The sequence below is a fragment of the Bactrocera neohumeralis genome, chromosome 5 (assembly GCF_024586455.1).
Source record: "Bactrocera neohumeralis isolate Rockhampton chromosome 5, APGP_CSIRO_Bneo_wtdbg2-racon-allhic-juicebox.fasta_v2, whole genome shotgun sequence".
Classification (NCBI taxonomy): domain Eukaryota; kingdom Metazoa; phylum Arthropoda; class Insecta; order Diptera; family Tephritidae; genus Bactrocera; species Bactrocera neohumeralis.
This window is the reverse complement of record NC_065922.1, coordinates 37,161,613-37,185,329: the sequence shown is the minus strand read 5'-3', so window position 1 is coordinate 37,185,329 and position 23,717 is coordinate 37,161,613. Positions and strand designations below refer to the sequence as shown.

Genomic DNA, 23,717 nt, shown 5'->3' with positions numbered 1-23,717 from the left:
CTGTCTCGGCAATACCGACTGGCTACCTCCGGTTATACGGATTTTTCGCAGATTGCTGTGAAGCTATTGAGGATTGCCATCGACTCGAATATTGAGGAAACTATTCATTTAATGACAGTCATAACTTCGAAGTCGTACATAACTACGTCTATCTTGGAACCAACGTTCACACAAATAATAACGTCGGCCTCCAAATCCAACGCAGAATAACTCTTGGCATCAGTTGATACTTCAGACTGAGTAGGCTATCGAGAAGTAAAGTCCCCTTTCGATGAACAAAGACCAAACTCTACAAGTCACTCACCATCCGCGTTCTACTATATGGTGCAGAGACAAGGACCATGATAACATCTGATGAGTAGACGTTATGAGTTTTTGAGAAAAAGGAAGGATTGGAAGATTTAAGGTCCTTTGCACGTTGGCAAATGGATGGGCTGTACGAGATATACGACGACATTGATATAGTTCAGCGAATTAAAAGATAGTGGCTAAGTCATGTCGTCCGAATGGATGAAAGCACTCCAGCTCCGAGAGTATTCGATGCAGTGCCCACCGGGAGAATTAGAGGAAGAGGAAGACCTCCACTTCGTTGGGAAGACCAGATAGAGAAGGAGCTGGCTACACTTGGAATCTAGAATTGTAGCCAAACAGCGAAAAGGAAAAACGACTGACGCGCTGTTAAGACGAAGAATTCGTGTAGTAAAGCCAGAAACATTATCAAAGTCTTGGGATATAAGGACAGCAGATTTGACAACCAGAGCTTTAATGAAACCATTTTCTAGGAAATAATCTTTTATATACTAGAAAATAAGACCGAAAATGAGTTTCTAAAAGGCAGCCTTCATAAAGCACCCTATATTTTGTAATGAATGTATGGAAATTTGCGAAAAATTTGTATTAAAAATGGCGAGTCATGGATTTGAGCTATGTATGTGGTCCCCTGCTTAACTACTTAAAGCAAAGGTGTGATCTTCAAAATCAATGCAAATGTACACCTGCGGATCAAGCAAACTTGACTTAAACGACAAACGAATTACCACTTGCAGATGCCATAAGTTCAACGCGGCGCACCGTAGACGTCCTGGCAGCGGACCAAACGACACAAAGGCTGGAACGCAGCGCTGGCAAACTGAAATGTCCCATAGCCAATCGGAGCCAAAGGCAATGTGCTAATACATTTGCAACTTGTTGCGCTTAAACAGCATTTAAGCCAAGCAACAATAATAGAGCAACGCCATCGAAATGACACTTAGCCAGACTAGCTAGCGCAGCGATTACACAGCGTTTCGCACAATGTGTCAGGCACCTTGAAACAATGGGCCGACCAACTGTGCTTCGAGTGTTTCGACGCACCCAGGCATTGTCCGCCTCTCTCGGCCATCCACCATACCCCGGGCATTTTCAAGTGTCCTGCCATTGTTTTGCACCGCGCCGCGTCCAGCTGAGCACTGGTACTCGAACCATTCACCACACAGACAGACATACAAACATAGTGCACGGCACAATGGTATTTGCTTAATAACCACTCGAGTTTGTAAGGCGTAGAGAATCACATAACGACGCCGAACAATAGCACACACTCGAAAACGCTGCGGGTACGCTAGTAATTGACTACGCAGACGACGCAGAAGACGAGGACGATCTTGCAGATATGAGCGATCAGGACGAAAACCTCTGTGTCTACACGGTTCGGCAAAATAGACACAAGAGAAATGAGGAAAAAAATAACAACACACAGCTAGAAGAACAATGGAGCCGTACAACATTCGTAAGTGTATGTATGTGTGTGTGTGTGTGTGTGTGCAGATAGTAAATGCAATACACGGCAATTCCAGTGAAATGCTCAAGGACCTCAAGGAGCATGAATCAAAGGTGAGCTGCAATGAAGTGAGCAATTGTACGACCTGTCAGACAGACAAACGCACACACACGCACACACACACAGATCACCATGAGAAATTAGTGTAGCGCAAGCAACAACAAACAACAACAACAACACAAATGGCAACGGTAAACAACAACATATGTATGTACACAGTTGCATTGGCTTTCCGACTAATCGCCTACAACAATGGCAACAACAACAACACGTAGTAGCAGTAAAAATGCAGTCATGAACGCACACATACGCACACAAACAATATTTATATAGTATAAGTACATTTGTACTATTTATCAGCTACATGCCGAGGTACTCGAGCGCTGGTGAGGACATTTTCGCTGAAAGAATAACAATAACAAGTACAACAATAACAACAACAAAGTTGGTTTCTACGAAGCCATTGTTAGACCGAGAAGCGCCACAGTAATTGCAGATGCATTTTCAATTCATTTGCGTGAGGGAAAAACCATTCGCACGACAACTGCCGATTGTCGATTGCCGACCCTCGACTGTTGACATGCCGATTGTGAAATGACGATTGCAGTGCGAATATGCGTAAAGGGTGGGTGATGGACTTAATGGAATGAGCAGTTTGTTGGGCACTTCAGAATTCATTGTTGTTTTTGTATCTACATACATAATATATATATGAATGTATGTATATGTAAGTCACTAGTTGTTGCACACCGTTACTCGTAACCGATTCCACATATAATAAATATTTTCAATGATTGGAAAGTATTATTTATTGTTATTGTTGTGTACATTGACAATAAAATACGATTGAATTGGCTAAAATGTAACAACATGTAATGCATTGTTGTTGTACGTAATGATTTGTTAACATCAGATCATTAATGAGGTCTGTGGCAGGTGTTTGGTCGGGATGTCACTCCAATTTGGAGAGTGGGAACTCTGATAATTATTCTAGTATAGAACACTATAAAAAATTCAAAGTAAATTTGGTTTTTAAACTGAATTTGTTTTCTCCATATCTGGGATTCCCACGAAGAGTTTATTAACATCTAGCAGTGGACAAATGGAGCCCCGCCAATGAGAGTCACTTTGATTCGTTTCCTTGGCATAGTGGTTTAAGCTTTGTATAAAATCGTGGATTTGTCTTTATGTATACAAATTAATATGATTGGATTGTTGTATTGTATCCCTGGTCAGGGACACACGCAAGTTCTTCAGTACTTTCATAGCACTCCTCAGAATTTAGATCACTGCATCGCGAAATCTTCCACAGGCGGCTCCTTCTCTGCTTACATAACTGCAAGGGATTTGTGGGTGAGGCGAAGCCAAGATGCAGTGTACGTCACGAATTGATCGAAGTTAAGAGCAAGATTGGAGGTGGAATTTTCTGTCGGGAGCTCTGCATCCACTGTTGCGTCTTTCAAGCGGAGGTGGCTGCCATCAGGGTAGCATAAGAAGAACTCCCCCGAGGTGCAGCATGCTTCAGAGAGGTGTGTATGCATTCCGATTCCCGAGCGCCTGTACTGGCTTTGTCAAAGAGCGCATGACTTCATTTGCTTCACGCTTCTTTCATATTCTACTTTTAGGGGTGACCGGTCACAGGGGAATCGTCAGTAACTGTAAAGCCGCTGAGATTGCTAGGCAGCGCACCCTTTTCCCAATTTCAACCGATTGGAAGTGAGTGGGTTTTCCGATGTCTTCTTGCCTTGGACCTTTGGACTTTCAGTGAGCGCAGCAAGTGCTGGCCAACAACCAAAACTTGTGTGACCGCGATATTCTTCTGGCCTAGATTGAGCCGTAAGACGTCTTTTGAACTATTGGCTCTTAGCAAAGCCATTCTCACCGCAATTGTTGGTGTTCTGACTGGACATTGTTCAATAACTTTACAAGCAGTGCGGCTAAATATTATGTGAGATGTTCTTTGCCATAGCTGTATGGGGTAAGGCGGGGTTGAATAATCTTGTCACTTCCTTCTCTATTTCCCTGCTTACGTCAGACCGAGATTGAAATATTTCGCTAGACACACCTGTGCAAATCAATAAAAATCCACTTTTAGGAGTTGATGGGTAACATAGATACACGCGGTGAGATCCATCAATTTTAAATCAACCCTACGACCTAACTTAACGTTCCGAGTTGACAGTCTTTGATCGGATAAAAATCCAGGTCCGTTCCAGCTACATAGACCCAACGGCTTGACCTCCTTCTCACATTCTCTTTGAGGTAAGGTCTATGACCCGAAAATTCTCTACGACGCCACTTCATTTGCACCAGTTAGGTGTAGAAAATTGATTCCGTCTTTTGGTTCATTTGTTTGAGTTCAATAGTGTTTCCTGATAGCATCTGCTGAAAAGCAAAGTTACAAATCCCGAATAATTTTTAATAGTTTTTTTGTAGTTATTTTCAGTTCAGACCTTCATACCGCTCTTGAATAATGTTTAAATTGAAGGGAACACGTCTGAAGGTCCGAGAAAGACAAATCTCGAGATTTTTTACTAAGTTGGTACTATTTGCCTCAGCCTGTGATTTGACTAATTACACAAGGAGTATGGCGATCTAGTCTAGTCAAATATTTAATTTACCTTTTGAGATTGTATAAACGTGGGAGACGCTACGAAAATTTAATGGTTTGACGTTCAGGGGCAGAATTTGTTAGAGATCCGCAATTATTTGTAAAACTGGATTACTGGATATTTGTAATCCAGTTTTACAAATAATTACGTTGCCACCAAGACTTATGGTATAGTATACTTGTAGCATGTAAATTACAATAGGAACAGGCAACAGAGTAAAACTCTCAAACTTTTATCGTAATTGTAAAAAAACCTTCCTCTTCTTTCGTTTATGACGTCACAAATGTACTCAACTGTCAAAGGCACTTCGAAAAAAGTGTTGAGTTGAAACTGTCGTAAGCTCTAATTCTATACTTTTTCAGGGTGATCACAGAACAGCAAAGACATTACTTTCTGAATAAATATTTAATTTTAATATTATTAATGAATATTTTCAAATTTATTTCTTATTGGAACAGACAATTAGTTTACTCAACGGTGAACTCCAATTAACTTTAATGGCTGGACAGAATCAAATGCCTAGACACAGAAAATGCCGCCACAGCCCTTTTTTTATGAAATGTAGCATGTTCAACATGTCACTATGGTGCAGCGCAGAACTCTTTTTTGAGCAACAACGGCAACGCGCTAACTCATGCCGCGGGCGACGCCAACGCATTGGTCTGCTCACACAACATAGCCACATGTTTGTATGTGCGTGCGCACCCAGACTGGGGCAAATGTATTCGTTTAATGAGCATGAAACCGGCGCGAGTTCGGCTGCCGCGACCACGACTACCAGCACACATGCTCCGCTGGCGGCTCATGTGGAGCACGAGCCCGAGCGCAAGCCGTACGCGTCACCAGCAAACTGAGGGCGCGCGCCTCAGTTTGGTCGAAAGCTCCCAGCGATAATGTCGTGCTGTGAGTGAGCTGCTGCCATATGAGCGCAATCTAATCGAAGTGAATTGTTTAATTGTGATTTGTTATTTTCCATATAGACAATAGTAGCTGCATAGTAAAACTACGAACACGGACGCTGCTGGGACGCGCGCACCAATCGCATATACATACAGTAGTGTGGTTTAATTAGAAAATGCTTTCAATATTTCCAGTACGCATCCGCTTATTCTTGTCAAACGAGTACTTCATATATGTACATACATATATACATACTTAGGCGTATTCGATGTGACGCACCGCTAGTTTAAAAAAATTCTCAACACGAAGTGCGAAAACGTTGCAAAATTTACATATAACGCGGTGCCTTTGTTGTCGCAGTGCAAATGTGTTAACCATTAATTATAATAATTCTCACAAAACACGCAAAGCAAATTTAGATTCGAAAAAAAAATCCACACAACACCATAAAAATATTGAAAGTGTTTGACGAGCGACGCGTTTGCAAATCGTGCGGCGGGCGGCAAGCGACACACCAACGATCGCGACTACCGCAGTACGCTTGTGTGCTTAAGCGCGTGCGCCAACCCCGCGCGCTCTCTCGCTTTCCCTCCCTATATGGTGCATCTATGTGTACTCTTTATTAATTAAGGTAGCGCGCAGCAGTCGGTCAACGCTGAAGAGAGCGCGCTAGTTATTGCAAATACTAACGCCAGCAATCACTCCACCAATTGACGCGTCGCGATCGCCATTGTCCAGTACTTTGGCGCAACGATAGCAAACGCGTGTGCAATTACGTGCGCGCCTTATACGTGCTTGACGTCAACGCCATAACAACCATATTGTGGTCTATGCGTAAATTGATTGTTACATAGTACCATCGTCAAGCGCAGGACTATACTACAAGCGGTGGCATTCGAGTGCGTATCAACGCTATCAGCGCGATCAATAGTAGCGCGCTTGTACGCGCCGGTTAGTTGAGTGTGTGACGCGTCCACCAAAAGCCACCAAATATAAACGTCGATTGATATTGACGTTAGTGTAAAACAAAAAACGCCAACAACAAAAGCAAAAAACACTGCCGCAGTCACCGCCAGTAGCCATTGTCATCATAACCATTCTTATCGCCAACACCAACGCGTTTGTTGTTGTGCTATGTGCTGTGTGTTATTGTTGTCAACTGAATAATATTTATACTCATTATAATTCGCCGATTAAGCATTGTTGTCATTTTACACACAAACACACACACACATACACAACCAGCTGCATACAGGCACATGTGGTTGGATGGAGAAGTCGTCGAACATGGAAAATCGTGTGAGTAAGCTCTTTTACATGCAATAAATAGTATGGTATAACAACAAAAACAACAATAAAAGCTATACAATTCAAACCGGCATAACAACAACAGCAATTTGATGAAGCGGCCATAGCTGAGACAACGCCAGCGCCAGCGTTCGCGGCCAGAACGGCGGCAGCGCGCGCAGTAGCCCGTTGAAATGCTTATTTATTTTATGCGAGTATTTTTAATAGCTGGCGTTTCTTGTTGTTTTTGTTGTTGTAGCTTATATTGTTGTTTTTATTAGCGCTCGCGTATACACAATCGTATTGTACGCGCACATATTGCTTTCGGTTTTTGCTTGATTTGTATATTTGTTGTATGTGCGTTGGCTTTAAAAATAGATTTCCGAGTATTTCGATGTCCTGAGGCGCAGCACAGCGAATTGAAAGCGACTGAAATAAAATTAAAAAAAAAAACGAAAAAACCCAACTGTATGGCTGATAGGCGCTGTTCAGTGTTGTTGGTTAAGCGCTCCTACAGCGTCAGTTGGTTGTGGGGGAACCATGCGCGCACATACACACACGTCACGCGTATGTGTGTTTGTGATTTGTGGTAGGCGCGCAGACAAATGTCAAGAATGCGAAACGCGTTGAACGTTACGCGCAAGATTTCTTAGCGCAGCGACATACAAACACACACACACACAAGCTGATATTTGCCAATGCTTACAAGTGTACTATAATGACATGCAAATGCACGTACATACATACATACCTACATGCAGTTGCATCTATATCAGTGCTTATAAATATGGTGGCATTTGCTTACAAATGTTTGCAATCACACATACACACACATATGCCGCACATGAAGTCACACAAAGCGTCTGTTTTGTTTTGTACTGTCTGGCCAGCCGGCCGGCCGGTCTTTCGCTCTACTTGCACGTATGTCTGCCTGTATGTATGTATGTAAGTTTATAATATTTGCAATCATGCATTTGTACACAGTCTCTTACGTCCGTCTGTCAATGATCGCGCCGGTTTTAGATTGCATTGGAAATCGTACACTTAACAAGATCATTTGAGACTTCGAGTCTTTTTATTTAATAATTTATAAGCAAAAATTATTTTCGAAAATTTTTCCATAAACACGATTGCCTACATATTTACATACATATGTACATACATATATAGATAATGTCGTACAAAGTGTTGTGCAAAATTCCATGTACTATGTGACAAATGTATTTAGGTTAGATTGAGTTTAGCTGGCTCAGCAAGAAATTCACTTAAATCAGCAATTAACGGTATCAGGGTGTAAATGCAATACCATTTGAGCAATTTGACAAGTCAGTGACTTACCCGCATAGTGAAGGCAACACCGTTGCTGTCTTTTTCTTTTTTATTGGCGTAGATACCGCTTACGCGGTTATAGCCGAGTTTACAACAGCGCGCCGGTTGTTCTTCTTTTTCGGTGTTTGGCACCTATTGGAGATTCCAAGTATGGCTAGGTCCTTCTCCACCTGCTCTTTCAAACCGAGTTGAAGACTTCCTCTTTCTTTACTTCCACCGGCGGATTCTGCGTCGAATACTCTCAGAGCTGGAGTGTTTTCATTCATTCGGCCGACATGACCTAGTCAGCGTAGCCACTGTCTCTTAATTCGCTGAACTATGTCAATGGCGTCGTGTATCCCGTACAGCTCATTGTTCCATCGACTGCGGTATTCGGCGTTGCCAATGCGCAAAGGACAATTTTCACCGACTCATCAGATGCTGCCATCGTCCATGCCTCTGCACCATATTTCCTCTAATGATATCAATATCATCGGCCTACGCCAAGAGCTGTAGACTCTTATAGAAGATCGTACCTGCTCGATTAAGTTCTGCAGCTCGAATTATTTTCTCCAGGAGAAGATTGAAAAAGTCGCATTATAGGGGGTCGCCTTGTCTGAAATCTTGTTAGGTATCGAACGGCTCGGACAAGTCCTTCCCGATCCTGGCGGATTGCTCAACGTCAGTTTACACAGCCGTATTAGTTTTGCGGGAATACCAAATTCAAGTATAGCGGCATAAAGACACCTCCTTTTCGTGCTGTCAAAGGCGGCTTTTAAATCGACGAACAGGTGGTAAGTGTCAATTCTCTTTTACCATACCTTTTCCAAGATTTGGCGCATGGTGAATATCTGGTCGATTGTTGATTTTCCAGGCCTAAAGCCACAATGATAAGGTCCAATTAGTTTGTTGAGGGTTGGTTTTAATCTTTCCCACAATATAGATAGAACCTTATGTGCGATGCTGAGGTGGCTTATCCCACGGTAGTTGGCGCAGATTGTGGGAGAAGTGTTCCTTCCATAATTTCAGTATGCTTTGGGCAACAGTCACTAGGAACACCCTGACCAGTTTGTAACACTCAAACAGAAACATTATGGACCCTATAGAATTTATAACTATATAAATGTCCGTCCGTCTGTGTATACAGACGTCAACTAGTCCCTTAGTTTTTGAGATACCAATATGAAATTTTAAAGTCGTCCTATTTTCATGAAGAAGCTGCTCAATTATGGAAACCCTATATCGACAAACTAACCGATAAACCTAAAGACTTTGTACGGACGAGACTTTTGGCGAGATATTTTCACCAAATCAATCTAGTCGGCTTGGCGGCCAAAAATTAATCAAGCATATTTTTGATATCCTGATCTGATAACGTATTCCAGTGAGGGCGTTCTGCTTCGATTGCTTCTGGTCCTTCCAAATACCGTTTTTGTAGTAATGGATATTCGGCTTTGTCGGTTGGTAGGGTAACACATATTTCAGCAGACTTATCTTGGCTTCATGTCGTATGTCAACAAATTTCCATAACATACATATCTAGGTAAAAAAAATTATTTACGCTTTAAATGAATGACATGATGATAGCTTTCTAACAAATTTTCTAAATATTGGTATAATGGAATAATAATCAAGTTATGACATCTTTGAAAACCGAATCAATCTAGTTATAGACCCATTATAAGATTGACCCAATATAAGCCTTAAAGATTTTCATGACAATTGTGATAGACTTAGAAAGATATAAAGGTATTCGGGGTGCCTAAGGCTGTAGAGAATTTTATCCGTACGTTGAATAAGTGATCTCCAGTACTTCATCTCATCATCATCATCATTGCGACAGTATGAAAGAAGTCTTTATCGATACTTAACTGCAACATCACGTCGTTTTTCAGCTTTGTGAAAGCACTGCTGTGAAGGTGGGACCGTTTTAAACCGACCGTTTGTTGACTTTTCCGCCTGTGATGCTCCAAAAAAAGATCAACCTTTGTTTTTCCAATGTTTTGGAATTTGCTTCTGCCAACAATTTTCTGCATTTCAGAAATGTTTGAGACTTACTATTGTAATATCGTTAAAAGAATTTTAGTAAAAGTTGTCTGCTGTTTAAGAAATTATTTTCTCTAAGAATGCCATCAAATCAAAACGGTGTGTGAGTTTTCAATATTCTGATTAAAATTACTTAGTCACGCCATGAGTTCTGTTACAAGTAGAGGCCGTTATAAAAATGAAATCATAAACATTTTTTATCAAAGTTAGTTTTATTTAATAATACATACTATATTGGTCATCCTTTGTTTTCCCACGCCCTCAAACGATTCGTCTATTGCTCAACAGCAGCACGTACTATTTCTATTAGTATTGACGGAGCTGTTCAAACTAGCGTTTTTTTGAGACTCTTCAAATTTCTGTGGGGTATTCAACAGGCTATGTATGGTCTCCAACTTTGATCACAAACTGTAGTCCAATCCATTAAAATCTGGACTTCCAGACGGCCCGTCATCTGCAGCTATGAAACCAGGAATATTGCTTTAAAGCCACTGTTGGGTGGTTTTTGCTTAACTGCTTTACCATGCCATCTAAAACATTCTGCAGGGGACTTCCCATAAAACCATTACTGCAACTGGTGACCACTTTGAACCATGGAATACAATTTTTTGCGTCTTTCGAATGTTTTCCGTAGATTTTGTTTATTTAAAACTCCTTCAACATTGAACATTTTTCTGTAAAGGGGATACATTCATGTCCATTGACCGCGTGGCAGTGAAAATCTGCTTGCATCTTTTGAGTCTAAATGACCAGTGGGCCGACGGTAGCGTTTCATGTAGCGATCAACTCGAATAAGTCTTGACATTCATCTGGTCGATATATGGATTCATTTCTCTCGTTATAATTTTCTGTTTTCTGAAGCGATTTGTCCTCGCTGCATGCACTGTAAACTTTTAAACATAATTTATGGCAACTCTAAGCTAACAACTGTGTAAAATTGAAATATACCTAATCCACACTCATCTATATATTCATATGTGTATTGCAAACCCCTCGGCCAATTTGAATGAAATTTGGTGTGTGGTTTACTTATAGTAAGGTCTCTTTAAATATTCACAAATGGAGTACAAATATAACCAATTTACATATAATATTACTCTAAAAACAAATAACAACAATACACTAACATATCTGATAAAGCGGCTTAACATGAAATATGGAGACCAGGTGCAATGGGAGTGTTTTTCGGTACATACTTAAAATCACATTAAAGACCTGAGCCACTCTGCCAATAAATTGCTAAATTTCTACAGATTAACAATTATTTCACAAAATACTTTTAATTGCATTTCATGCACTTCCCACCGAAGCCGTTGTCGTGGTTTTCTAAAATTGTTGTTGTTATGCTGATATGCATTTAGAAATAACCTAGCTTATTAAGTTTTAAATTAGACGTACTGGTCTTAATAAATACAACTACAAATACAAGCACAGCAAGCATTTAGATTACAAAAGCCCCCTTAGTTGACCCGATTGCACAGAGCTTGCAGCTTGCACTTGGAAACAGCTTGGAATTGTTACGATTAATACAAGTTAGTGAAAATTCCAAACAAAGCAAAAATAAAATGGAATAATTGATAATAAAAATAATTACTCAGCTAGTTGCCGAGTTTAGTGTTTGCAGGCAGGCGCCTCCAAGCCGCCTCAATCAATTATAAACCACAAATACTTATTAATACACAATAAATACACACTCACTTAAATATGTATGTATGTACATACAGGCATATGTATATGTATATAAAATATATGCACATATTTATTTATTTGTGCTCGCGCAATAACCAAATCATACATATTTAGATTACGTGCCGCTTGGCTCTGCCCACACATAATCATGCACAGCCTCGATTCACCTTCCCGAACCCGAGTTTTCCCGTGCACAATATGCCAGTGATACATGCTTATGTATGTAAATATGTTATATGAACACTTTTAAAGGGTGCCCCTTTAAGCGTCGTAACCTTTTTATAAAGTAGAGGGTTTTCTGTTTAGGCTATGCGATTTTCAGCTTGTTTTAAAAGTTATCAGATCTTCTCGATGTATCAATATTTATACACTGAACAGGGCATATTAAGTTTGCTACGAAGTTTGTAATACCCAGAAGTAAACTTCGGAGACCCTATAAAATATATTTATATAAATGATCAGCGTGAAGAATTGAGTCGATTTAGTCACGTCTGTCAGTCCGTTTGTCTTTATATTCGCGAACTAGTCATTCAATTTTTGAGAAATCGATCTGAAAATTTGCGCACGTCTCTGTCTCTTCAGGAAGCTGCTCATTTGTCGGAATCGCCATTATTGGACCACTATAGCTTATAGCTGTCATGTAAACTGATCGATCCAAATCAAGTCTTTATATAGAAAATTCTTAAATGTGACAAGATATGGTCTTTCCAACGGAGCAGAGTTCTTCCACTTCCCCTGCTCCCCCCTCCAGGCGGTCCAGGTCGTATATCTTATACACCTCATCGTTCCATCGACTGCAGTGTTCACCGAAGCCAATGCGTCTGGGACCATAAATTTTCCGGAGAACCTTTCTCTCGAAAACTCAAAATGCCGACTCATCAGATATTGTCATCGTCCATGCCTCTGCATCATATAGCAGAACGGGTATGACGAGTGACTTGTAGAGTTTGGTCTTTGTTCGTCGAGAGAGAACTTTAGTACCCATTACCTATTCAGTCTGAAGTAGCACCTGTTGGCAAGAGTTATTCTGCGTTGGATTTAGAGGTTGGTGTAATGCTGGTTTCATGATTGACGAAATTATCTCCGACTTCGAAGTTATGACTATCAACAGTCACATGGGAGCCAAGTCCCAAGTGCGACGACTGTTCCGCAGCTGTACACTCTTATAAAAGATGGTACCTTCTCTATTCAGCTATGCTTGAATTATTTTCTACAGATGTAGATTGAAGAAGTCGCATGATAGAGAGTCGGCTTTTACAAAAATTTACTACGAAGTCGTGAACCTTGAATTCGATGAAATCCATAATGATGTGCTTTTTATTATGCAAGTAAGGACCTCAGATGGGTCTGATAAAAGCAGATAAGCCAACATTATCGTTGTCCCTTTGTGATTTTCGTCTCTAAAGGCGTTTACACTATGAAGGGGGTTTACACTATGAAGATATTCTTCGGCTACGTTCGAGATCCGTACTCCGATATTGAAGATATGACAAAGTTTATTCTCTAGTCCAAAGCTTCTCAGGGTTATTCAACGTTCGGAGAATGTTTGATGAAGCTCTTCCTTTCTCTCTCTCGACTCTCGGTAGACAATGTTGGAGATTTGAATGTTTCTCGTTGGTGAAAATCATCAAACATTTGTTAGTGGCTTAAAACTTATGAAACATACCACTTGACAGTTAAAATCACGCCTAATACTCAAAATCTGAGAATTAAGAAACCCAACAACTGACAGCTGACAACGAAATACTGAATCAAAGTGCTACATACCTATTCTAATACCCTTTAAGTATGCGCACAAAGTTATAAATATGTAAATATGCACACACACGCTCCCATATGTACCATTTGTGCAATGAGAATTAGAAAAAACATAAACCAAATTTCAATTGTCTTCCTTTGGCAATGCTGGCGCAGCTCAAAGTACCCACAGTTTCAGCACGCAGGCATTTACATATATAAATACGTATGTATGTATATGTGTGTGTGTGTGGATGTCGACAACTGCATTAGGAAAAAATCTCAGCAGTGATCTCATTGTTTTATAAATAGAACTCTTGCAAAAGCATTAAAACGAAATCAGACGCAAAAATACGGCAAAAACGAAAACATTCAATAAACGGAAAAAAGTGGATGCCAGAGCACAGAGTCGCAGTGTTGACCGCTATTGTCGGCTATATATACATATGTATGTACAACTTTGCGTATAAGTTTATTTGAACGATCTATTTTCAAAACAAAAAATAATGGAAAAATTTAAAGAAAAGCACACGAGAAAGCCAAGACTACGGGCCTGTCTGCGGGTCTGCGGAATTGCCGAAGAACCATTGAGATTTATTTATTTTCCTGACTTTTTAATATTGTTGTATCATGTACATACAGGATTTGTATATCTATTCATGCTCATAGGTGCTACTATTTGATTTCTTGAAACAAAATTTTAATAATTATGTGTGTTTGTATGTAAAGCTTTGCGTAGTAATATTTGCGGTTTCGCGTTAATTTTTATTTGTTTTGTTATTGTACATCTATTTTTGTCACTTCATAACAGACATTCGCACGCGATTTGCACAACAATTTTGCGTTAATTGTTTATGGCCTTTATTAGGGAGGTCAGTATTTTACGGAGAAAAATTAAAAAAAAAAAATAAGCAAGGAAGTGCTAAGTACGGTTCCGAACATTTCATACTTTCTGTGCTCTCTTCCAAGAATCAAAGCCTGGAAAACACCTTCAGGTGTTGGCAAAACTTGAAGTTGACCTAAAAGTTATCGCCATGGTTTCACCCATTCTTTCCGAATTTTATCAAGATTTCTTGCATATTGACCGATAGATATGGTATAAAGTGGACCGGTAGTTTGAAAATAGTTTTATTATAACGTGGTTTTCAAGAGGGACGCTACAAAAGTAGACCGATTGGGACAGAAAATGACGCCATATTTTTTCCCGCTCTTTCGACATTTCTCTTCAGTAAGGTTTGCCATTCCATTAAGGAAAGATATACGATCCAGCAACGAGTCGAAATTATTAAAATTTACTACCGAAATTCGGAGTCAGTTGCCTCAACTTTAAGAGCGCTACGTCCAACTTATGGTCGTCATAATCGTCCTGTCAGATCAACAATTGAGCGGCTAGTAGAAAAATTTTATTCCACAGGCTCATTACAAAACGTTTCCTTGTCAGTGAGACAAAGAAGTGCCTGTATTGTCGAGAATATTGCTGTCGCCAGCGCATCAATTGAAGAAGACCGAAATCAGTCTCTCACACGTCGTTCTGTGACTTCATTGTGGCGAATTTTCCTAAAAGATCTTGGCCTACATCCTTACAAAATCAAATTGATGCAAGAACTGAAGCCTGCAGAATCGTCGAATGTTCGTGAATTGGGCTGAGCAACTTGAAAATGATCCGGATTTTACTCAAAAAATCATCTTCAGCGATGAGGCTCATTTCTGGCTGAATGGCTTCGTCAATAAGCAAAATAAGCGTTACTGGTCAAGCAGCAATCCACATGTACTCCATGAGTCACCATTACATCTCGAAAAAACTATACTTTGGTGAGGTTTATGGACCGGCGGCATCATTGGGCCGTATTTCTTCCCTGATGACCAATACCAGTATGTAATTGTTAATGGGAATCGCTTCCGCTGAATGATAATCTAATATTTTTGGCCCGAATTGGACGATATGGACTTGGACAATATGTGGCTCCAACAAGACTGCGCCACAAGCCACACAGCGAATGTCACAATCGATTTATTGAAAACCCCAAACTTGGTTTGAACGTGTTATCTCACGAAATGGCCCAGTCAATTGGCCGCCGCGGACGTACGATTTGACGTCGTTAGACTATTTCCTGTGGGGTTAAGTCAAGTATATGGTCTATGCCAACAAGCCAGCGACGATTGATGAACTTGGTACGAATATCGAACTTGAAAAAAGCCGAAAATTGAGTTCAGCTTCTGGACTGCTGCAAGCATTCCCGTGGTGGCTATGCAAAAAAATAGGATTCCATACGTAATGGCATCGAATGTACTTTCACAGGAATAAAGAATTTCATTGATATCCCAAACCGTTTTTGTTTTATTTCAACTTTTGAAACTCTCTTATTGAAAAACTCGTTATTACAGCACTATCAGAGATTTCGGCTAAAGTTTCCATGAGTTTCTTTAGGCCAATTCTAACCAAAACTCTTGCGTACGTGTGATTGTTCATCTCTTTCTTACGCAAAGGCCGTACACATCGTGCGGTGTATGTATTACGACTTGCTGCTTTCGCATAGAATTCAAAGACTAACATTTCTATGTAGATTTAATAATGATTACTCTTTCATTTAACGACTGAAGCTCATAACGCTATCCTAAAAACGTCCAACACTTAGACAAAAACTGTAGCAATGTAGAGCTTGTACTTCTGGCAATCTTTAAATAATTATCGGGTACTCTATGTACCATCCTAATGCATATATACACATTGGTATCATAAATTACGAACAAATAAAACACACCCTTGTGTTTATTCATCAACTTTTATAGATTTTGTTAGCATATACGAGTGTGTGTGCTTATGTATTTTAGCCCATCATGTGAATTATCAAAGTTGTTTAATTTGCAGCCACTAACAGACGCACTCATTGGAGCATATCGCACAGGTGCCAAAAATATGCTCGTTTATCGCAGCTAAATAAAATATATACATACAAGTACATACTTATATACATATGTATATTTAAATGTATGTATATGGTTATACACGGTGTGTATTACGCACATAGTCGATTTAGGTATTTGTAAATAGACGAGCGAAAGACTGAAATTTGTGTTAAATTTTAATAGTGGACGTGAATTTGATTACAGTAAAGGAGAAAAATAACAAAATAATAATGTTTTTATGAAAACAAAAAATTTAGCGAATTATTGTTGTACCAAGGATTTTTATTTCGATGAATGCTAAATGCGAAAGTTAAGGGGGTTTGCTTCGTTTTCGTATATTATTTCTTTGAATGAAAGGTAAATCTTTATTTTTTCACTTTTTAGAGATTCGAAAATTAAATTTTTTTGTTAAAAGCTACACTATAAAAATTAAAAAGGTATGTATTATCACCATATTTGGTATGGGAATTCGCTGAAATTTGAGCTTTCTGTTGCCGTTTCGCCTAATTGTAGGCAATTGTTTTACAAAAAGCTTCCTTATTGAAATGTTCATTCGAATAAGGGGTTACATGTTTCTCACGACTTCAAAAGATCGTTCTTTTTATTATTTTATTTAATTCTACAACATCTCTAGAATGTTGTTCTCAAGCTTCCAGTTGACTTGAGTAACAGTTTTTGAGATACAGCCATGAAAGCTGTGAATTGTGGGTTTATTAGTAAAATAAAAAGCTTTTAACAAAAAGTTCTTTGTAGCTTTATTCACTAGCATCACTTTTAAGAGATCGCTTAATTCGACTAAATTTTCTAAACAGCTAAGTATTGCTTACATATATATCTCTTCACATACTGCTGGATCTGGAGAGCAAGGCTTCCAAAGTCTTTCCAATTTGGAACTTCTGCAGAAGAGCTATTGCTCCAAAGAGGGTTTTACGACTCCACTTGGTCTATTATACAAGTGTCATCTGCACAATACTAACGTATGGTGCAGTGGTGTGGAGGATGGAATTAACAAAAAAGTGCCATATTAAATCCCTGGAACAGGTGCAACTGGAGGTTATCCCTGACATCCGACCAAAACATACACAAGTGAAGTATGAGACAATGGTTATGGCCAGTCAGCTTATGATTTTAGGCATCATATTCGACCTTGCTTATGAAATCGGGTTTAGCTGGCATTGCGATCGAGTAAGGGAGATCCACGAGTAACTAAACATATTTCCCCAGTAGAGAAGATTGGACCAATGGTACTGTGATCAACAATTCCAACGGCGAAATCTCCACATTCACTGACGAATCAAAGGGTGAAACAGTTACACGAGCAAGCTTCTCCCATAATAACTCATAAACGGAAGGCAGTTTTCAATTGAATGACTACAATTCAGTCTTTCGGGCCGCAATTTTTGGTATTACAGAAGGTGCCAAGGGGGCTTCTACTCTAAACAGCAAGTCTATAACCGTTCTATTGGATATACAAACGGCATTTAAGGCTATTCGTAGCTTCAATGCTAAGTCTCATTGCATTAGGTTATGCAAGCAGACAATAACTAGACTTTTAGCAGGTAACTCGGTGAATATCATCTGGGTACCCGGTTATATAGGAATAGAAGGAAATGAAAAGGAAGAGGAGCTGGTCCTCTCAGGACTCACCTTCAAGGGTTGTTTGAAGCAATGGACCCTAAAGGAATATCTCAGGCCTTAAAACACAAGCGACACAGGGCATACCGCAAAGTAGTAGTGATGAGGGACAGACCAAAATGCTCATAATGGTAAACAAAAGGGAGTACTAACATCGTAGAGGTTATTACAGGGCACCTGTTCTTTAGGCCCCACCTTCAGAAAGTGGGAAAGTGTATTCGGCGAAATGCAGAGCATGCGCGGAGGATGAGCAGCGGCAGTGATATAGTCTCTGCGTATGTCCAGCCTTCACTGGGATGAGAAGGAACATTTTCTACGCCTCCCAATACAGTTGTTGAATAAGACTTAAATTGATTTTTGTTCCGTTCCGTGGTAATATTGTATTTATGACAGAATTAATATTTTTGAGAAGCCAAAGGAAAGGGGCTCTGTCTGTCACTAGTCCCTTAGTGTTTGAGATATTGATATGAAGTTTTGCATACGCGCTTTTCTCCTTAAGAAGCTGCACATTTTTTGCGGATATCGGATCACTTTTGTATATTGTATGCTGTCATAGAAACAAACCAATGAAAATCAAATTCTTGTATGGAAAACTTTTTTGTGAAGGATTTTTTTGCTTCGGTACAACCGAATATAGTAATAGTTTGTCAAAAAAGTCTTGCGGTATTTTCGCTAGTTGGCGCTGAAAGCGCGTAGTTCTAGTTATACGTCGCATCGGGTCATGCTATACCTTTTTGGAAAGCTCATTTCACGCGCTAACACGTGTTTGATTGATTGTCGTTTCTTTTAAGTCGTTCGTGAGTAATAGCGTCGCAAACATGGAGCAAAATAAAGAGAAAATACGGCATATTTTACAGTACTAGTACGATAAAGGCAAAAACGCATCTCAAGCCGCCAATAAAATTTTTGCAGTTTATGGACCCGATACAGTTTCCATTTCCACCGCATAACGATGGTTTCAACGTTTTTGTTCTGGTGTAGAGGTGGTCGAAGATGCGCCACGCTCCGGAAGGCCTGTCGTCGAAAAATGCGATAAAAACGCTGAATTGGTCGAAAGAGGCCGGCATAGTAGCAGCCATAGTCAAGAGCTGGGCATGAGTCATCAAAAATTCATCAATATACCGCAAACTTTTTTGACAACCCATTATTACTAATCTATTTGGATATCCGCAGTGAGATTGCCATACGTTAAATACTGAAAAATATTTCTTACAAAATATATTTACTGGTTGATGTGTCAATATATATTATACTTATATTTATTTATGAAAAACTTTCCGTGGGTTATCGAAACTTATATAAGTCATCTGGTAAACAAACAATTTTTGGGCAATCGAAGATCTGGTCTAAATATTCGTGGAATTGTTTTTGTCACTGAGTGACCTTAAATTGTGTGTGTGTGCGTGCTTATCGAATTGTCATCTCAAAGTTTTTTCGCTTTGTTTTGGTTGTTTTCCCTACTCTTATACTCTTTGTTATTTCCCCATTTTTCTAGTTTTTTTTACGGTTTTGTTGTATGACTGAATGAAATTTTCGTTTGCCTTTAACTACTGTTGTGTGCCACGTGCCAGTCATCAAAAGCCGCACTTCCCGGCAGCGCCCAGCGAACCTCGAGTGAACTTCGTATTTCTGTTTCGTTTTTATTTTAATCAAAAATGGCATGGGTTTGCCACCGTGTGGCGCATGGCGCACAAAACTATGCTATATATAGATAGTAAGTGTGTGTGGGTGACCAAGGCCCATTCAGAAGTGTCGAAGCTGTCATCCAGGACCACGCGAAGGCGCGTGGTCGTGTGTAAAAATAGTAAAAGCTTTCGCAGCAACAAAAACAATAGCAAAACAACAATCACACCAACAACAAAACTGAAGAGGAAATAAATAAACATTCCGAAAGGAAACGAATGAAATGCTCAAAGCAACAAAAGCTCGGTGGAAAAGTATTTGCAGACGACAAGGCAAAAGCAACAAAGATTTTAAGCATTCGTGAGGCATGCGCAAATCAGTTCCGTAGTAATTGTATGCAAAAAAAGCGAAAAAAAGCAGCAAAAACAAATAGCAACAAAAGTGAAGTTGGTCTCCATAGAAATCAGCTGGAGGTCACACATATTGGCGCACTTTGTATACAGGCGGCATGTGATTTCAAAGCGGTTGTCATATGAGAGCGTTGATTTGCCCTAAATGTACCCACATGCTGATGGAAACTTTTTCCCCATTGAATTGATTTGTTATTTTTGTACTTGTATGCATTGATTTTCATAAATTTCTGAAGATGGAATGACTTTCAGTTCCGGAACAACCGCCGACGAGCAGCTTCACAAGGAAGGCATGAATGTGATCCGGAGTGCGGTCTAAGTATGTAACAAGGTGGCAAATATAGTCTCTGAACATTTTACCATATTTAATGCCATGGTTTAACCAATTACAAAAGGACAACGCCTAGCTTTCGACTTTAATGTACTCGCATCCATGGAACTTTAGACTATAGAGACTATAGATTCGTAATTTATTCTTCAAATCTACGTCGTCCGCTTCAAATTAATTCCCCTTGGCCCTAATACAGTTGTGCCAACTTTTTTTCCAATCCTCGAAGCAGTTGTTAAAGTCAATTCCCGGAATGGCCTTCAAGGCGCGAGCGATTCACGTGTAATGTCTGCAGTTGACTCAAAACGGTTCCTCCGAAGCGGTCTTTTGAGTTTGCGAAATAGCCAGAAGTCACGCGGAGCTAAATCAGGCGAATGTGGTGGTTGCGGCACGATATTGGTTGAAAGTTTGGCGAAAAATTAAAAAAGATTCAATGCAGTATGCGACGGTGTATTATCTTGACGCAAAAACCAAGAGTTGTCGACGCATAGCACTCAAGTAGTATTCCTTCTCCACAGTTTGGCTGGCCGGAAGGAGTTCGGAGTGCACTATAAACTTCGATAAACGAAGAAAACTGTCAACATAACCTTGAATTTTAATCTGCTCTGACGTGGTGTTTTCGGCTTTGGCTCACCTTTGCCATGACATTCGACCGATTGATCGTCTATTTCCATCGGTGTAGATCCAAGACTCATCGCCAGTGTAGTATTTACTTTTTCCAAAGTGCTTAGATGGGTGATGCGAAAATATAGCCTATCCCTTCTAAATGTCAATCCCACCTTTCCGCGGTACCCCTGGTTCACTACGTTTGAGTTTCTGGCGACCAAGCAAACACGGTGTAACCTTATCATCAGCCCAGCGATACCGTCAACTCCGAATTTAGGGTCAGATGCAAAAGGCCAATCACCTACTCACCTTAGCATCACCGCTTGATTCCCAAAACCGATTATGCTAATGGTCCCCAAAATCCGTGTTTTCGTTTAAAACAATGTAATGAGATTACAGCAGACAATATCCTTTGAAAACAGGCGACGACCACATAAAATCGGAATTATTACAGCAAAATGCCTAGAACATTCGGCACGAAAAGGTTAAAGGAAGTCAAAGCTAAACTGCACGGTCCACGATCGTTCCCACGGTAGTTAGGAAAGATCCAAACTTATATCCGCTAATGACTGTCAACTTGGCAGCATTCCTCAAAATTATTTTGGGAGTACTCTTTGGTCCTCCTACAACCACAACAACCTTCACTGACTTTTCTGGAACACGTTCTTGGAAGACACTCCAAAGATGGATCTGTAGGATTTCGCATCTTTCTGTAGAATATGAATCATTCCAGTGAAGTAATAAGGCTTTGATGCTAATTTTTTGATTACCAACAGAAAAAAATTCTGGACTACATTAATATTTCTCATCAAGATAAATTTTTTCGAAAGTTCGAATTAACACACGGAGGGTCCATCCTTACAGTTCAAAGTTTATCACTGCCGGTTTTTCCTCAATGCAACTAAACACCTTTATCACTCTCTCCATCCACAACCAAAATTCAATGTACCGTAAGCAACCACGTGTGGTGCCTAAATCTGCCCTTGAGGTTATATTACCAACAAAAATAGATTCAACCTTTATTTACTCTTTATATCGATTGCATATTTACATAGACACATACATATGTAAGTATGGCATGTGCATGATATGCCGTTATCCTTTCATGTAATCTAATCGGTGTGGCGAGGGGTGAGCTGCATTTACGTAACAAGTAGCTAATATTTTTCTTGAAATACGTCGCATATTGTGGCCTGTACCGCTCCATTATTGGATGCTCCAGCCACTGTGAGTCGGTTCGAACCGCCCAACGCCTACATGTACACACACACATGCGCATACAAGTTTACGCACACCGACGCTTTGTTGATAACTGCGATAGAAATTGAGTATTGTTGTTTTTGTGCACATTTACACATTTTTTGTTGCTGTTTGTGTGTAGTGAAAAAATAACAACAAATAATATGCCTTCGAAGACTTTGTATGCCTTGTTTGGTCGGACGGATTCGGTTACGCCAGCGAGGTGCCACCTCGTTTACCAAGTTCGTCCAGTCGAACGTCATTCTCGCGCACTGCCTAGAAGGCTTAGGCTGTGGGGAGTCGCTGACTGCCGCTACTTGTACGTGTGTAACCAAGTATTTATAACTGCGCCCCTCACACGCGCCACTGTCTATGGCCCGTTGGTAGGGACTAGTAGGGCGCACACCAACTGCCAAGAGCCAGCCATCGAGTTGCTATCGCCAGCGAGTGCGAATTCATTTCGCTTCAATTCAGAAGTCTACGCGCCGTGGATGTTGTAAGGCGGCGCGCATGTTTGCATCTCGGTCGGCAGCTCGTTCGGAGTCATGTTCGTGTGTGATTGCTGATTGCTCAGCAGAAATTATTTCGTGGATACGCAAATGAAAATGAAAACCAGCGACAATGACAACAAAAACGCCAGCAACAATTACAATAATGAAAACAACAACAACAAATAATAATAATAGCAACAACACGAACGCCACTAGCATTAATAATAACATTATTCACCGCATTTGGCAGTCACCAATAAAATAAATAAAGAAAGAACTCCATTGAGGCGACGCTGGCAGGCAGTGGCTAACGGACGGACGAACATTCAGACAAAGCAGCTGACTGTTGTATTGGGCGACTTTGTACTGCGACAGACACACAAACACGCACTCATAAGTGGACTTAAGTGGCCGCATTCGCCAGTTCGCAGCGCACGAATCTCAATTCCAGTGGCAATCATATTGTCCGGCACAACGCGACGTGACGTGTGGAGGCGCGCACAACAAAAATCAACAGACACAACGACAGCAAACATGCTAGCGGTGGCGGCGTCGGCCACGACGGATGCGAATTATAACGATATTCAGCGTGTTGTTGCCGACAGCAATTGAGCCAGTGTGTGCGTGTGTGTGGTTGATTTGCAAAAATGCAAAGTAGCAGAAAATAAACAAAAACAGAAGCAGAAAGCACATAAAACAAAATTAAAAAAAAAATATAAAAAAATTAAAAAATAAAACCGAAAATTGCGAGAATTAAAAAATGCAATAAAAAGGCTATAAACAGAAAAATTGTATAAAATATGCGGACACACAGCGTGGACGTTAAGAATGAAGCAAAAGCTGAATAAAGGCAAAAATCTTGAAAATAAAAAAAAATACAATGAAAACTCAATAAAACTGTATAAAGCGTATAAATGAATGCAAAGTAATACAATAAGAACGTGCAAGCGTTGAAAAAGCGGTTAGGCGGACAAGAAAGCCGAGAAAAAATATGAAAACAAAAAATAAATCATATTAAATTCGCACAAAGCAGAAAAAAGGAAAAAAAACAGTAAAAAAATTGTGTTTAATTTGTTTGTA

At 40.0% G+C, this 23,717-nt stretch overlaps 1 protein-coding gene across 1 annotated transcript in view; it reads left to right on the top strand.

Annotated features, from left to right (window-relative positions):
- Positions 1 to 5,314: 5,314 nt before the first annotated feature.
- LOC126759634 (ataxin-1) overlaps positions 5,315 to 23,717 on the top strand; it is a 44,878-nt gene continuing 26,475 nt past the window's right edge. Inside the window, 1 exon segment of the mRNA XM_050474568.1 lies at positions 5,315 to 6,628. The gene's annotated coding sequence lies outside the window, so the exon portion shown is untranslated.